The sequence below is a fragment of the Drosophila biarmipes genome, chromosome X (genome assembly GCF_025231255.1).
Source record: "Drosophila biarmipes strain raj3 chromosome X, RU_DBia_V1.1, whole genome shotgun sequence".
Lineage (NCBI taxonomy): Eukaryota > Metazoa > Arthropoda > Insecta > Diptera > Drosophilidae > Drosophila > Drosophila biarmipes.
In genome coordinates, this window is record NC_066611.1 from 6,500,925 (window position 1) to 6,519,218 (window position 18,294).

Genomic DNA, 18,294 nt, shown 5'->3' on the forward strand with positions numbered 1-18,294 from the left:
CTACCAACACACATGCACGCACTCCGTCAAGGGCGTGCTAAAAAAGTTTCCATAATTGACGACAAGCTCTCGGATCCCCTGGCCCCATCTACATACCCCGTTTCTCCACTTTCTCCCGGTGTTCCCCTTTCCATGGCGATGATGATGGGCAAATATTTTACGTCATTAATTAGCGCATGGCAGCGCGCTTGAAACTATTACGTAATGCGATAACACCAGCAACAACAACGCCGACAGCATAAACTATTATGTGCAAAATTTTTAATGACGTTAGGGGGTGGGCTTACAAAAGGATGCCAGGATACAAAAAAAACAAAAGGAACATTGTTCAAGGCATTTGCATTCGCGAAGCTATTCTCCCCGCTTTCCTAAATACCCTTTCAGGAGGTAACAAATTACTTACAAGAAAGCTTAAAAATATAGGTGCCGAGTGTATCTAAATTCCTCTTTATGGCCTTTAAAAATGTTTTTTAAAACTCCAAATTAATAATAATAATAAGATTATAATTATTCAAAGGACATTTTTTGGCTTAATTATTTTATGGTTTATAAAAAGGTGGTGGAAAAATCACTACATTTCTATCAAGGTATCTAAAAGTAGGCAACAATTTATGTACAATCCAAGTATTCGATGGTATGACTTCTAAGAACTTTTTTATTGCAAACTTTTTAGCAGTTAGTTAAATTTAGTTATTGCGTAAAATATTTGGTTATTGAACTTTAATCGGTTCATTTGTATAATCTATTTTATTTGTATTTCAAATATATTTTAAAAATTTACCTAATTGGCAAGAGTGATTAAAGTGCCGTATTTCAAGCTAGCTTTTTCTACTTTTTCGGTTTCTTCGCTGTTATTTTTGATGCCCTTATAATTAAATTATTTAGTGCAAATTTGTGCACAGTTGTTGTCTCTCCCACACACACTCGCACACCCACTCACACACAGGCAGAGGAGGGCACACTCACGCACACATTAGATATGTTATGATTACGATAGCGCCGTCTCGCTCCCCCCCACCGCCGCCCAATGCGGCCCTCCCCCTCGCACACTGCCCCAGTTCATCTCTCACTCGCAGGATAATGAGAATTTAAATCGCAATAAAGTGGCGCTGCAAAAGAAGGAGAAGTAACAAGCTAAAATAAATGCTTAGTTGAATTCTGGGTCGGGTAGGTTGGATTAAAAGATCCCAGCACACACCCCCCGCCCCCGGCGAAAGGGGCAATCATAAACGGGTCCAAAGGGGGCGTGGCAGCAGACAGTGAAAGTGTTGCCGACTTAGGGACCGTCTGCAACCGAAGTATCTGCGAGTATCTGTATCTGTATCTATATCTGAATCAACAGAAGTGGTCGCAAAAATAGAGTTAAAGGCCGAACAAAATTCGAATTGATTTGTATGAAGTTTATAAGGCTGATAAAATTGTTTATTTCGCGGTTGTGATATCATCTTGAATTCGTTAAAATTAATGCTTTATGGGAATATTTTTTATATTTTATGTTCTATTACCATATTTGAATAAAAAAATCTGGCATGCCGTGGGAAATGAAATTGGTTAGAAACCATAGAATTTCAAAACGAGTTATTATCAGATGTAAATATTAAACACTACGTTTTCTATTTATTTTGTATTTCAATTCTTATGGTTTTTATTCTATAATTTTTTTTTAGATCTAGATCATTTTTTAATTAAAAATCTGTATTTGCTGTTATTAACAAATAGGTAAAAAAAAAAATATTTACCCCAACTGAGTGCTATTTTTGTGGTCCCAAGTGTAGTTTGCCAACTGCACATCCACTGCGTGCTTGTGTTTCCCCGCCTGTGCGTGCGTTAATAAAATGTAATTTTGAATCGTATTTAAGGCAAACCTCGTACGCAGCCTCCGCCGGAGTCATAATCTGAACCGTAGTAGCAGCCTCACTGCTCCGGAGTCATAGTCACCGACAACTTCTGTGTCGGCGAGGGAGATTATGAATCACCCAAAGGGATATTCCCACAAGCAGTTTCGCTCCGAGGGCCTTCAGAAATCACGAAAGGAACTTTCTCAGGGATAATAACGCCTTGTTAGGCATTACAAGAAGGGGAAGCAGAAGGTATTCCGGAATTTAATGCATTTCAGGTACTCCAAAAGCTTTCAAAGATCTGAAATGCAGATATCTGTTTTGATTCTAGGTTTTTTTTAATTTTTCAACGTTTATTGGAAAGATTTAAAATTTGAGGAAGCTTGTATCAAATTTAATTAGAATTTTATTTACACAAATGTTTAATTAATATAAAAATTTACACAATTTTGGAAAATGGTCAACAAATTTGTTTTAAGCTTGAAATAAAATTAGTTGAATTTATTTAAAGTGTACATTTGAAAAGTAGTTTAAAATAAAATCTAGCTTTAGGGTTTTTCTTTTTGAATATGTCTGATACATATTTTAAGACTTAATTAATTTTCTGAGAATTTCCAAATAAAGATGTATTTACTCGCTGGAATAGGCACGGACAAAGGACGAGTGACAGGGGCTGGTAGGGTCCTTGCTGCAGACGCAGCCCGCGGCACAGACACATAAATGCTTATTAGCATTAGCAGCGCATTATGAGTATTCGCAGAACACACACACACACCACGCAGAACACCTTTTTCGAGGCGGGGAACCCCCTAGATTCCCCATTCCAAAATTCACCAGGTATCGGGGTTGAGCTGGCATTTGGCATTTGCCACCGCCAGCCATTGTTGTTTGGGGAATATTGTCAGGCGACTTGTGTGTTTGCCAGCTCGACGCTGCACGGTTTTGAATTTCGAATTCCGTATTCCGCATCCTGCATCCAACATCCCGAAGCCTGCATCCTGCATTCGGATCCCGACTGGATACGGCATTGAGCTGCAATTAGAGCCTGAGTGACAGCCGCCATGCTAATCAGCTTCTTTTTGGGCGCAAAAGTCGGATAATGGTGCAACAGGATGCTATTGAACGCCTCCTTTAAATTGCCAATTTTGGTACAAGACTCCACTTACTTGTTTGATTTTTAGTTGTCTGTTTATAATTGCAAATTGCACATAGAAACTTGTGAAGATTTTATATTTCAGCAACTTATAGGTTATCAAAACAATCGATACATGTAAATATTTATATATCGATAAGTGTATCGATGGTAATAGATATAGAGCTATCCTTCGATATGTTCAACGTAGTTCAGAAATAATGTTAGTAAAATTTGTTTGTTTTTAATGTAAATAGATTTCCCAAGATCAATTGGCGAGCCCAAAGTAGTTTATTAGTTATTAGTAGTTATTCAGAAAAGAAAAATTTTACAGATGAACCTTTAGTTTTGATGTTTACATATTGATGTTTTTTTTATATTTCAAAAATTTACATATAAAATAAAAAAGAGCCTCAGTTTGGTTAGGCCTTCTTGCCATTTGTTCGAACCCCTAGATGGGCAAGTAGTTTATCCATCTCATTGTAGTTAAATTACCATAATGGCACCCTTTGTGCAGACTGTACATTTCAATCGCAGGCCTTTGTTGCGACTGTACTTGCATCGCTTGGCAACGTTTGTTGCACTCCTGGCTCGTCGTCAAATTGCTGCAGCTAGATATTAACCAGTTACTGTGTCTTCCGCTCAGGACTTTGTTTTTCTACTTTTTTCAACTTTTTCTTACTTTTTTATTAACCCCTTTGTCGATGCTCTCCGCTGATTTCGTCACGCGCAACCGGAAATTACTTTTCAGTTTTTTTGTTGTCATTTTTTGCGGCCCCAGCGCCACTACTACTAGTGGCTCACACTTGGCAGATGCGACAGTCCCCCGGCCAATCCCCCCACTTTCGCTGCACTTCCTCCACGAGAGCTGGATTTTTTCTATCGATAACAAAAGGAAGCCTTATTAGAGTGTTCCTTTATTTGAATGCCACATTTCACGCCATGTGGGGTATAAAATCGGGGACTGCCGGGGGTGGCATCTATTGTGAGAGTTGGTCTTTTTTGCACCCAGCTCACGGGCACCCCGGAAAGCCCCTCTGAGCATCCTCCGCCCCTGCCCAGAAACCCCCCCGTCGGCCACCTCCGAGCCCCCGGTGAACCCACGAAACCCCGACAAGTTGCCATTGTCAGCCATTGTGGGGTCCTTTGTTTTAGCCCGGGCTTTGTCAGCTGGGCCAGCTCCTTCAGCTGGCTGCTCCTCCAACTCCCCAGTAGTCCCCGCCACCCAGCACTTCCCACTTTCCACACCATCCGGCTTTTCTGCATTTTCCTTGGCCGCCATCAGTGGCAACTTTTCATTAACCAAAAAAGAGCTGCCTCGGATGGTCGGATAGGCAGCCAAGATGCCTGCACGACACATGCTCAGAAACACTTCCCAGTGGACACTGGGGGAAATTGTGGGGTGGAAACTAATGAGTTGTAGAATGTAATATAAATTAAATATAAATTAATGTTGATTTAAAAATGTTAAAAATATTTCCTGACATATTATTTGACTAAATAAAATATTTAACAATATGTTGTGTACTTTACTTAATATTTATTAAAGGAAATGTGTGCTTAACAACTCTGCCAATGTATATATTATTTTTATCACACGAAAAAATCTATAATTTATAAAATTTAAAATATATGCTTAATATATCATCGATTTATCATTTATTTGCCTTTCTGTAGGAGTATTTAAAGTTTGTCACCAACATTTGGGATAAATGTTTAAATATTTACAAAAATTGAATTTATCTTTAATCAAATTTTCATGTGAGTAATTTTATTACTTTTTATTTTTTCTTATTATTTGTTGTTATTTTGCTTGCTAATATTTATTAGTTATTATTATTTATTATTTTTTTATTACTATTTATTATAACTATTTATTAGTCTTTTTAAATAAATCTGATTTTATGCTACTCATGGATCTTATGGATATTGTTTTTTTTTTTAAGCAACAAGCTCAACCTTTCTTCGAGGTTTTAATTAGTTTTTACGTATTATTTTGTATGTTAAACCAAATGTAGGTAGACCCAAATATTCACAAGATTTTTTTCTCAAGCTATTGTTTTAGTAAAAAAAAATTCCTTCCTTAAAAGAAAGAATTTGAGAAGCAATGTTCTTGAAATTTTTAAAACAAACTTTTTTAAAATAAAGAACATTCATATTAAATCCTATGATTAAAATGCCAGCAGACACAAAACCATTTTAAATTTAAATGCTGGCTTCGGTTTTTGATTGTTTAAATAGAAATAAAATTATATTTTTCAATTCAGAACCTTTGGCTACTGGTAAGACCAATAAAACCCATAAACTAGATTGACTTTCTGGGAAATTGAAACCAAAACAGAGCAGGCAGTTAACTTTTATTGTTTACTTCGCTGCACTATTTGTGTGGCCCAGTTAAACAGATCTCCAGAGTGCCAAAACTTCCTTGGCTAGTTGTGATCAGATTTCGTCACTGAGTGCCTGGACGTGTGCACTTTAAAGGCCAAATTAAACCGAATAAGCGCCGATAAACAGGGTCGGGAGGTTGGCCAGAGCCCCGAACCTTGGGCCACAGACGTCTGGCGGGAAAAGCCGGCTAAGATTTTCCGGGAATGGGGGGGAATGGCTAAGAAAACGCGGAGATGGATGTGTGAGGAACATCAACTAATTGAAATTGCGCGCCAATTTTGTGGCTTAGCCAGAGTCGCTTGGCCCTCGCCGAGCTGTGACTTGGCCAAGTGACATGCGCAGAGCCATGGGTTCGGGCGGAAAGCCCGAAAAGGCCGAGCCGTGGCAGCCAGCTTCGTGCGTTGTCGTGGGTCGGGAAACGTGTGAATCGTGGGAAAACACAACATAAACTCGGAAAAACTTGGGATAGCCGGGGCGGCACGGAGGGGATGGGTGCGTGCGTACGGATTCATTCGCCTGCCCGGAATATCGGCGAGTGCAGTTAACGTCGGTATCTGCAGGGCCTCGCATCGTCGGCGGCTTCAGTCAGCGAGCAGCGGTCCAACGGTGCGTATGCGTATTTCGTGCGCTCCACGGTGCGTATGCGTGTTATTTGACCCACAGAAGGCGAATCGCGGTGTGGCAGTATCTCGTCGTCGGCGTCGTCGTCGCCATCAGCGTCCTCGTCGTACGTACGTCTTCCTACCGTTTGTTGTGAGTCGTCTTCTTCGCGCGTTTCTTCATTTTGGCCACCGGTTTTTTGTTACCAATCGTTCTGCACTTTTTTTTTGTTGTTTTTCTTGTTTGTTTTGGCATGAAATCGGTATGAAATAACCAAGGCAAGACCCTAGTGCAAAGTGTCTGAGTGCTAAATACCCCGCAGAGAGAGAGAGAAAGGAGAGTTAGAGTGTGTGCCATGTCGGTTTTCGGCCACCATTGATGAATGGCCCGGGCCGGTGAATATTAAAGGGGCCGCCGCCACACAAATAATAGCTGAAAACAAAGCGCCTTGGGCCCAGAACCACTCACAAGTGCCGTCTCCATTTCGTTCAGCCAAAGGTAAGATAATCCCCTCGTCGGTTAATTAAATATGGGTGCAACACTAACGTCCGATCGTCAGAGCATGTCGCATTTTTGGCGGAAAACCCTTTAGGGGCTTCTTATTATTATATTTTTAGGGTAAAACGAGTAGGAAACATCAAATACTTGGCGCCCAAGGCAAAATAAGTCTGCGGATAGGTGATGCAAACAAAGTGTGTGTTCGTAACTTGTTGGGCTAATGGAAATTCAATAGCTTTTACATTTTCACTTAATTGGTAGAGTTTATTCGGGGTTTTGTGTGTGGCCAATTACCCAAAGGGGCATTGTTTTTTTTTTAGCAAACAGCAAAATGATTTTGGGTAGCTATCGGGTGATTAAAATAGGCATATTTGATTGACTAATTAACAGTGACTAACTAAAAACGAACTAGGCTTATAAAATCTATTTAAAATACGAACTAATTTTTCAATCTTTATTTTATTGTTGCTTGGTAAGTACCAAATTATGAAAATTACTGTATTGATTATAGAAATATTTTTGAGTTTATGAAATATATATATCAATGTTAAAAGAAATTTAAAAAATATTTAGCTAAGAAATCTGCAATAATTGAAAATAAAATAAAAAATATACAATTTATAACATAAACAAAAAAAAACGATTTAAAAAAATGTAAGACAACAAATTTTTTAAAAAATTGTTGCAGCGTGGATTCGAACTCAGGTGAAAATTTGCGTTTTTTGATTGCATTTTAAATTTAAGTAGGAATGCTTCTCATAAAACAGTTTTTTTTTTTAATTTCAAGAACAATTTGGTACATTTTTAAGAGCATTTGTTCTTAAATTTTTTGTTCTCAATTTTTCTGGTCGTAGGGGGTTGTATTGGTTATCGGTTTACCATAATTTTAATTATTTGGCAAGAATTAAAAAAAAATTTTTTTTTCAACTTCAAGAACAATTTGGTTTATTTTTAAGAACGTTTCTCCTCAAATTCTTTGTATTAAACTTATGGTCGTAGGGGATCGTATTTAATATCGGTTTTGTTTGATGTTATTAGGTTGCATTTATATCATCAACTGTTGAAATATGGCCGTAATATTAATTTCATGGCTGGAATCTGCATAATTTTAAATAAGCGGACCTCACCCCTTACCTTTATGGACCCGCCCCTGTTATTTTTGCCCCTGGCCAGCCCCTGGGAGGCATTAACTGGGATCAACCGTACGACTGCGATGCGCGGCGCAAACGTATCGAAAATTTGTTTGCCAAACGCTTTCACCCAGGGGTCTAATTCGATTTGGTCAACTGCAGCTAATAAGGTCAGAACGTGTGTGTGCTAGTTTTTGGCCGGCAATATTTTGCATTTTACACGAGCCACCAGATTTATGGACCACATGCTCCTGCTCCTGCTCCTGCTCCTCATCATCATCATCAGCAGCAGCAGCAGGGGATGCCGGATCGAAGGCCGTTAATAATGGAACCTGGCCAGGGGCAAATGCATTTCATAATAATTAAATTAAAATCTGTTTATTTATGCACTTAAGCCGCAGCAGCGGCGGCAGAAGCAGCAGCAGCACAAAAATGGCAATAATAATAATAAACACTAGTAATAATAATAATAAGGCTTACATCCATTCTGGGCGGTCATTCGAATGTGAAATATCTAGATTAAATATTATTTATAATTAAAGCAAACAACTGCTGGTTTGCCAGCCCCCCAAAACCCCAAACCACCCAATTCCCCGCTGGCCGGCCGCCTCTCTCCCCGAAAAAGTCCACCGAACTTGCAGTAATTAAAACAAAACAAAAATATGTGTATAAACAGCCTTGGCATTTTGTATTTCGTACATTTAAATCAATATTGCGGCCAAGCTGGCCAAATGGCAGGCGAAACACTTTCGCAAGGAGCCAAACTAATTTGAAATTGAAATAAGTCCTGATCTCGTTTTCTGTGGAACTGCTGCAGCTGCAGACTGTCGACCGTCGGCTGATTGAGATTCAAATTTCATATTTACCTCGCCTTCTGCGTATAATCCCTCAATTAGCCCGGGAAATAAAGAGATTGCCAGTTGAGTGGGTGTGCTTCCCCGGGCCGAGTTGGCAAAATGAAAATTAAATATTTATGGCAACCATCGGGCCAAGAGACTTCAACTTCAACGGATCGGAGTCCTCAATGCATCGAAGGTGGCTGCAATTTCTGGCGGGGATTCGGGGTCGGGGCGAAAGTGCATTCCTTTGACAACACCAGCATCCAGGGTAGAAAAACGAGGCATTTACCCTGGCCAACAAGGAAGAACGCACGGAAGGCCAAGCTGCAAGCGAAAAATTAAATAATAATTGCAGCAAATGGAAGACAATGCCACTGATGGTTTTTCTTTAAGTGGCTGCTTGTTTTATAGCTTATTTTTGCAGTTTGCTCCAAAGCTCACATTGTTTACTTATATTTGACATTATTTTTGTAACTGCATTTTAAGAATTCTGTTTGATAGAAAACATTTTTTTGATCTCCCTGTTGTACTTAGGTATTGAACTTGGTTTAAGTGTCACTTTGAGAGCGGTTTCTATTTCTATCTTCACCAGTAATAAAGCAAAATATAAATATATATTTATATATATATTTTCGTCTTGCTTTAAAAATGAATGCGCTGCTTTCCTAAATCAAGAAGAAATTGTTCTTAAATCTTAGAAGCTATAGTTGTACAACATGTTTAAATAAAGTATGTTTTGTTCTTACCAATTGATTTGAAAAAATTGGACCGCATTACCAGTAAATAACTTTTGTATCTAATAAATAAATATAAAAATCTTTAATCAAGAATAAAATTTTCTTAAATTCAGAAAAGAAAATGGTAAATTAAAATAAAAAGTCTCCAACAAAAATTCAAAAATTACAATTTTATTATTATTTATTTTTTACGAGTCAATTGTGTAGCGCAGTTTTCAATTTCATAGTTTGTTTCTTTTATTTCAATTGATCCCATTTTATCAATTTATCTGCTTCTTATCTAATACAATGGGTTTTTAATTTTCGATTATAGTAAACAGTTTTTGTTCCTTCCGTGAGCTATTAAAAATTAAAGACCCCATTTTTGCAGCAATTTAAGTCACATTTGCATGTTATTTTATTGCAGCATGTAGGTGATATTTTTTTAAGCACATGCATTTAATCTAAAAAAGCATTCCTGGCCATGTATTTATGTATAATTTTTTCCCTTCTGATTGCAACATTTGAAATTCATTTTATATTGTTTTTCATGTTACTCGTGTTTGGCTTATTTTTACCGAACAAATTGGTTATAAAGTGGCTTCGCCTTCGACCAATTGCTGATTGTGTTGCTGATTTAATTTCCAGAATTGCTAATAAACATGTCGCTCTTGTGTGAGTTCCAAGTTGATTTTCTTGCGTACTGCAATCTCGCTGCAGGTATTTCCAACCATTTCGCCTTTATTTTTATGGCCTTTTCTGCATTTGGATTCAGTTGCTTTGCCATTTATTTCGCAAGAAGAGCTCAACCTTTTTTCTGTGGACAAAGTTTTTGCCGACATGCTGCTGGAATTGCTGTCATTTCAATTTTTGCCGTGCTTCTTTAAAGTCAAGTGGGTGATGCCAGTGATGTATTTTTATGGCACTTTTATTGGTGACTTGTCGTTTCTAATATTTTCTAATCAACTTTAATTGGTATTTCTTAGTTTAAATGCGGATGCTTATTTTGGTTGCATTTTGCCATACAAAATGTGAAATTTGAAACAATCGATAGTTTTGGCTATCGATAGTGGTTATCATAGAAGTTAGGAAAGCTATCGAAAAATGCCAGCTTCAGAGAAGATAAATGCCCAACAGGAGAAAGCAATCGAATAGGTACTATGAATTAAAAGTTATAATGAAATAATGGAAAAAGAGACGCTAGGTGGCGTGTTTGTTTGGAACAGCCGATTTTCTGCATGCATCTCGCCATCTCCCTCGCACTCCCTTTAGCTTATTAAAAGGTATCTCATAGTCGAGACACTCGAATTTAGCGTTTCTTTTTGTTAATATCTTCAAATGTAAGATGAAACATTTGATGTTGGTGCTTTAAAACCTTTTATGCGAGTACTTGCTGATGTTTATCGTGGATAAAGTGCTACTTTTCAGCTAGTTATCTAGCTTTGGGGTTCGATGGGGAACCGGAACAGGAATTCCCTATTGAATGAAATGGAACTCTGGCCTTGGAATGCCCGGCATTAGCATGAGGATTTCTTTAATGGAAGTGCTTGTACCGATGATCCTGTCGGGCTGTGTTCTACAAGCAAACTGCATTTGCACGCAGCATTCAGACTGCAGATTGCATTTGGCATTCTCGGCTTTCCTGATAACATTTCACTTTTTACTCGGACATTTTTTGCCATTTCTGTGTAATGGGAATTAAGCCATCGGCCGCAATCAACCTTGTTATCGTGCTCAAATTGCAAAATTTACATTCTGGGCTCCAAGGGTAAATAAGATTAGGCATGAACCGCCTGCCGATTCGTGGCCATGGAATGCAAATGGATATGTGCACGTATTTGAGAACTTTGGGGGGAAGGATTCGGCGGAGGATGCGGAGGCCGGGCAACCGCATGTGGGCGATCCTAATTGATGGTTTCGAGTTGCTAGTTATCCTTTCGGTTCATTGGTTAATTTACGATAAAATCGAAATCCGAATTTCTGCCAAATTACCGTGAGATGTGCCGCATTGTACATGAAACCTCAACCCTTGCAGCTAAGTGAATGGCAAATCATAATAGCCTTTAATAGAGCTTAAATCGCACACTAGTAAAAAAAAAAGGTGCAAGCTAAATTCAAAACTATATTTAATTTGTTTTCCACTAACCCAAAAATTTAATATTCCATACAAAACATATTAAATTGCACGATTTCTATTAAAAATAAACAATCAAGGTATAAAACATGAAGTCATATTTTTTAAGCATTATACAAAAATTTTTTTAATAACCTAAAAATTTTTTGAATTCTTGAAGTGCATATACATTTTACAAATGATTTCCTCATTTTAATTTTATAAAAACCTATTCCAAAAGGTAACAAAAACTGATGGGAGTAGTACTTTGTTTATCAATTTAAAATTTAACAAGAGGTAATTTATAATTCTCTTTTAAAAAGGTTAATAAAATTCCACTTCAAAAGCAATTACTTCTATGAAAATGTAAAATATAATCGTCTTTATGCTTCTTACAAAGTATCGTAGTAATTAAATACATTGAATTATAATCCTCTTTAATTCGAGCGGCTTACCATCATTTGAAGGCGAAAACAGTTAAGTGATTGTAAGTTTCTCCGGCAGCAGTTTAATCTGCGATCATGGCACTCAGCTTCGCCTTCATCCAAATGAGATTCATGAGGCCGGCGGACACGTCCCTCATTTTACAGTGGACAGGACATTGGGCATTCCTTTCATTTTAATAGTGTCACGTTCGGCGCGAAGCGAAAGACCCGAGGCGCTCGTTTGATAACTCAATTGTGCCGGGCCCGACGCCTCAAATTGAATTTAATATTAATTAACTAATTTCAGTGCTGACTTCACTTTTAATTAACTTGCCCCTGCCCACTGACCCCCGCACGTCTACTATATGTCTGTAGTATATAACTTGTCGCATACAATCTTGGAATCATCTCGGAAGCGACTGCGACGCTAATTTCATTTGATTTTGGCCAGCATTTGAGGCAACCTGTCCTTCCGCTTCCTCGTCCTCTTCCCCCTTTCCCTGGCTCGTTTCCCCGGGGAACTTTGCCACTTTCTCCCGAGGAGAAGGGAATGTCCTGGCGAATCTCTCAGGTATGGCTGCGTTGACTTCACGTAAATACACGTGCCATCGCCTCGCTGGCCACCAAGGAATATTATCCACTCACACAGGCACACACGTGCACTGCGAGAAATGGGATTAGAAACATTATAAATTGTTCATTTTATCAAAAGAAAAATATTCACATTTTTTAAGAACTTTTTTGGGTTTTCAAGAACTTAATAAGTGTTTTAAATCACCTAAAATAGTAAGGCTGTCAAAAGTATGAAGTAAAAAAATTGACTAAAAAAACAATCTTAACTTCTTTATTGCCCACTTGGAACACCTCTGTAAAATGTATATTTAATTAAACCCTGAAGAAATAACAAAAGTCTTCAAAATTCCGAAGAAAACCTGTACCTGATCAGTGTTCAAGTTTACCAGTAAATATAGTCAAAATTTGAAAGTTAGTAATGCAGAGCAGATCATATTTCTCCCAGTGTACTCACGGCAAACGATCTCACAGATATGCTCGTATGTACATCGATGTGCAACGTGTTTTTCCGGCTTAATACCTTTCTCAACTGAATGCGAATGGAAATAACGGTAAATGTACATATACCAGAAAAATTTTACGAAGCGGAGAAAGCGGGCAAAAAGAAAGGCGAAAAGGAAAGGCATCGGTGTTTCACAGCGAGTGTGAGTGTGTTGCAGTCGAGCACGCGCCGCTTTTACGTTACGGTCGTGACGTCCAAAAAAAAAAAGACGAGCACAGACAGTTCCCGGAGTTTTCAGAAGCAGTTAAGGGGTATCGAGGCAGTTACACCCCGCTAACATTTCGCCAACAAAACAGAGCAAAACAACAAAAAATCCCCCGAAATTTCCTTTGTCATGTGCAGCATTTTCCAGAAGGGAGAAATCTGGGAGCCTGGAGAGCTGTAACCCCAGCCAACTATATCGACGGCACTGGCTCTCAAAAAGATTTCCCAAAGCATTCAGTGAGTGACGGACGGACTAAGTGTGCCGAGCACAACTGTACCAACGGACGTGGAAATTTATCGATAGTTGCGGATATCGAGTGTTGGTTAATTTAATTGCTTGCTCACTCAAACGCAACTGTACTTACAAGCGATGCAATAAATTGGACAAGCATTTTTTAGCCGTTTTCCTAAATCAATTTAATGGCCCTCATCATATCGATCATTTCAAAAGATATTTATCGATAGCCAAATACTCATTATTTGTTCTTACCTCAAGCTAATCTAAATAAAACCTTTACATAAAAGAGTTTTAGAAAGCGCAAAGATAATTTAAATGTAAAATATGATGTAAATATGCTGAATTACAAACATAGTTTTATTATATTTGTGTATAAAATGCAAAAGTCGTGATAAATGATAAAATTATTCTACTGATTTGAATTTTAGTTTATCCAATTAAATCTGCTTGCAAACAAACATATTTATATATGCCGACAAGGACTGGATGGCGAATTCTGAACCTAGAATTAAGAGTTCTAATTTTGTACAATTAGTTCTAATTAAACGTACCTATCCTAATTGACATGTTGTAATTGAAAGCCAATGCAAATATTTCTGGAAGGCCCGACTAAACAGGCACGGCCAGCATCCTGGGCTGTCTCTCAAACTCAAAGCTATGAGATTTTAACCATATAAATTGGCTGCAAATTGCCGTTAATTGTCTGTAATCGCTTTGATTGTCTGTGCAAACAAGGAATATTTTCCATTTAAGATTTTAACTGTGAGATGTTCCAGCCAGGGGAAACGCCACATGCCCATTGCCCATACCAAGCCAAGGCAATCAAGAATATTGATTCCCTGCGTATTTACATTAAAATTGGCTTAAATGGGCTTCCATTATTCAGGTTTCAGAGCGTGAAGGCTAAAGAACATTCATCTATTTCATAAATGAGAAAGTAAATGCATTTTCTATTATTTTGTTTCTTAAAAGAATTTTCAAGAATTTAAATTACTATATAAGATACTGCTTCTAAATTCTCTAATTGATGCTCTTTAAAAGATACTTTTCCAGCTTAAAACTATCTATACCGTATTGATTAAGATAGATACACTTTGTATCTCTGCCCAAATAAGTAGACTATCTTTTCCGTTTGTTTATGGGTAGCTTTCGTATTTATTTCATCTGTGTTTACCCGTCCTTCTCGGCATCCCTTTCCCCTCATTTCTTGCTTTGCTTTTAGTTCCCCCTTCTTTGTTTTCGTTTCGCTCTTTTTCTCCCTGTTGTCTCACTTCGCTCCGCTTTGTGGAGGAATTTTTGTTTATTTTCTGCGGCTCCGCTTTTCACGTCTTTTCAGTGTGTCAGTGTGCTAGGCACTCGCACAAGCACACCTGTCTCGCACACACTGATATTTATATGTTTTTGTATGTATGTTGGCCACACATAGCTATGAACCCAGTCCCCATTGCAGTTGTATTGATATTGGCAAAAAGGCTTTGGAAACCCGCTTTATTTGACTGATAATTTCCCAGGTATTTCGGGGTTTTCCCAGCTACTTAGACCGATCCAAACTTCTTTTGTCGTATAATAGTACCTGAATGAAATATGAAGGTACCAATGGGTTAATTTAAAGTTATTATAGGGATTACTTTTGTAATTTAAGTTTAACAATAACTGAAATATTTAAGATTTAATTTTTATTTAATTAAAATAGTTTAAGGAAAATTTTACAATGCCTTTTAAATCAAATAAAATATTATAAAAAAGTGAAATATATATAATAGTATAAACTAAACATAGAAAGTGGTTGTATAATTGGATGCCTCTTATAATGATTACTTACTTAATCTGCTAGACATACAAACATTTTAAAAGTATTATTTTGATGGTATTTTATTTGTAAAATTTTTATTTGCATTAACAATAGTTTCTGGGAAATTTTAGTTAAATTTTTTTTCTAATTTCCTTACCTTCAGTATCCTATCTTTAAATTTTCGCTACCGTAATGATCACAATTTTGGCGCGTAAAAAGCGTAGCATACATTCCAGGGCAAACAGATCATCAATCAGTCGTTTCCCTGCCGCGAATTGCTTTCTCTTTTGCTGTTGTTATTGCGATTTCCGCGGAAATCGCGTGCCAGAAAACGCTAAAAATGTTTGCCGCTGTTTTTGTTGCTTATTTCCGTTTGCGTTTATGTTTAACTTAAATTCCCTTTAACCGGCCTCAACTTCCGCTGCCCATTTTTGCCATTTCATTTCCACCTGTCGACCCCTTTCCACCCTCTGCTCCCCCTCGCAAATCCAACTTTCACGCATTGAAAATTTTTACGCTGTTGCTTTGGGCCTTGCCATTTTATTGTTTTTTGTTTATTGTTGGCCTCGCTTTTCCTCTTTTTTTTGGAAGGGGAGTTGGCTGTTGATTATTTGTGTATTTGCACTATCACGTAACGCGGCAAATGAAGTCGTAAAACGTCGGTCGCACTCTGCGCTTTATCCGTAATCCCTGCCGGTATTTCCAGACCTTTTCCGTCCAGCATCGGCGGATGGCGTTCAAAAGGTTTCGATTTGGCCCGGAAAACAAATGGAAATCAATTTGAGTTGGGATATAATTACACACCAGAGTTGGGCACGTGAGAAGGTTGACAAAGTTTACAAATTTTGTAATCTTTTAGGATAGTATTACACTAAAAACTCTTCTTAGAGCCGATTTCTCAATGTCAAGTTAATTATTATCGTTGAGTTAAATTCATTTTTCGGAAACATTCGGTGTCTCAATATCATGTTATTGTTTCCTTAGAAACGATCGATAGCACATCGATTCTATAGATGGTTTTAAGGTTTGGAATATGGATGGCTTGGACCCAATATCGATAGTATTGTTCTGCAAAATCATTTCATTTCACATAAGTTATTTTTATATTTGTGGATAAAAAAGCATTTGAATTTCCGGATTTTCTTCAATAGATTTGATAATATTGATAGTGGTCACTTGCTAATTCAAAACTATCGATGTTTTCCCATTCCTACTTAACCTGACAATTAGAAATTCGTCCGTAATGTCTTTTTTACTCTATATCTTTAAACTTCCTTTAAGGAAGCGGATTATTTTTTGAAACATAATCAAATCCAGTGAAGCCGCTTTATCTGAGTATCTAGGAGCTACATTTCCCACGAATTGTTAGCACAGTAATCTGATTACTTAAAAGGAATAATCACTTACTTAGCAACACGCCCTCATCCCTTTAACTGCGCAAAACTTAATTCCGTGGTGGAAATTTTACAGTCGTCAACCCGGCGGTTTTCCCCATTAAGCTGCCTTGCATAAATCAAAGAAACAAAGGCTAGAAGTGCGCAAATAAGGTAAGGTGGCTCGCAAGAAAACCCCTTAAGAAAATGTTACAAATGAGTGGGAAAAATTTAAGCAGAGAGAAAATTCATTAAAAAATCATATCCATTATTTGGTGACCTGTCAAAGTATTTGCACACTTTAAGGCTCAACTTGGGGGAATAATTGAAAGATATTTTCCGAGTCCTGGGGCAGTAAAAATATTGATGCGCATGCATTAAGGGGATTATATCCTGTTGATTCGATGGGTGTGTGTGTGCGGGTGTGCGGGTGTGGGGGTGTCTGAGACTTAAAAGCAGGGAATGGGACGGTGGGTGATATTGATCCTGAGCCTCCAAAGCGCCTTAAGTCAGCACAAAGCAGCTTCGTTTAGGCCTTTGTGAGTCAGCTTAGCCGCAATATGTGCGCACTGCGAGGATACTTGACCCCAAACACACATTCTCAATCACCCAGACACCCAAATCTGACCAAAGTCCAGCCTCAAAGCCAAACGAAATGACCTGAAAACTCATCGGGGACTTCCATCGCACAGTTAACCGAAATGATAATGATAATGAGCACGATAGGGATGATGATGGGGTTTCGGCCACGGCATCGGCATCGTCATTATCATTACCATTAACAAAAGGCCACCGAGTGGTAGGCTGCACATAAGGATTGCGGTCCCCAATACTCCAATCTTTTGCCCCTCGCCCCCGACTGACTAAGCAGAATTAGTTACAGCTCATTATTGATTTCGGTTGCGAATCAAATGAGGCAACACTTCTGGGGGCCAAAAGCCCGGAAATTCCATTTTGGGGCTAAGTGCTGGAGCTCCAATGAAGCTGATAGAGCAGAGACTGTTTAGGGGATTTAATGAAATAAAGTTGGCCCGAATAAAGGTAAAAAAGTAGCGGAATTGCATAGAGTGCGAGCCAGGGAATGGGATACAAGGTACACAAAACCCAATCTATATACGAAATATATTTCGTTTAGTACTATAAAAACTAACTAAAACACTAAATATACTTAAGACAATTATTTATTTTTTTTGCTGGTTTTTGTTCGTTCGTAGCCTGGCCAAATCAAGGCGTACAGCTAAAAGACCCACTGTTCTGAACAGCTGGCTTCGTCTGCTATCGATCCTAATCATTTTTTTGGAAAATTAATTTTTTAAGAACATTTTCGATTTTTTGAAAGTCGAATTTTTGCCAAAAATACACATTTTTTGCTGGTTTTTTGTTCGAAGCTTTGCCAAATCAAGGCGTACACCTAAAGGACCCACTGTTCTGAGCATTTTTTATAAGGTGTACATCAGGACTTTTTCATTTTCCAGATTCCCAGTTCTTAAAACCACTATATACTAGTGATACACATCCTAAGCCTAATGCCTAATTATATATAACTTATATACTAAATAAATACTACTTAAAATAGAAGGATGATTGTGAATGCTGACAGATTAGTTTGATGATGATCTATAACATATATTTGTGTACATATATGCATTGTCCGATAACTACACACAGATTTATTTGCATAGGTCTTGGGTCTATTAAAAACATAATTAAAAAATAAACTGGTGAATATCTATATATTTTAAGAACGCTGATATGTTTACAGCTTACTGAAATATTTGCTCACATTGCCAACAGTCCATGGAAAGAAATAAGCCAGTTCACATGGTAGCATTTCACTAGACACTAAACTCTTTTGTGTAATGTAAATCTAATTTTGTAGAATCACTAAAAAAAAAAAAATGTCTCACCAAGTATATGACTTCTGATTTAATGC

The 18,294-nt window shown here is 37.8% G+C and overlaps 1 protein-coding gene across 1 annotated transcript in view; it reads left to right on the top strand.

The window, feature by feature from the left end:
• Positions 1–5,947: 5,947 nt before the first annotated feature.
• Positions 5,948–18,294, top strand: part of LOC127011083 (uncharacterized) — an 85,558-nt gene continuing 73,211 nt past the window's right edge. The window contains exon 1 of the mRNA XM_050888302.1: positions 5,948–6,456. The gene's annotated coding sequence lies outside the window, so the exon portion shown is untranslated. The remainder of the gene's footprint in view (positions 6,457–18,294) is intronic.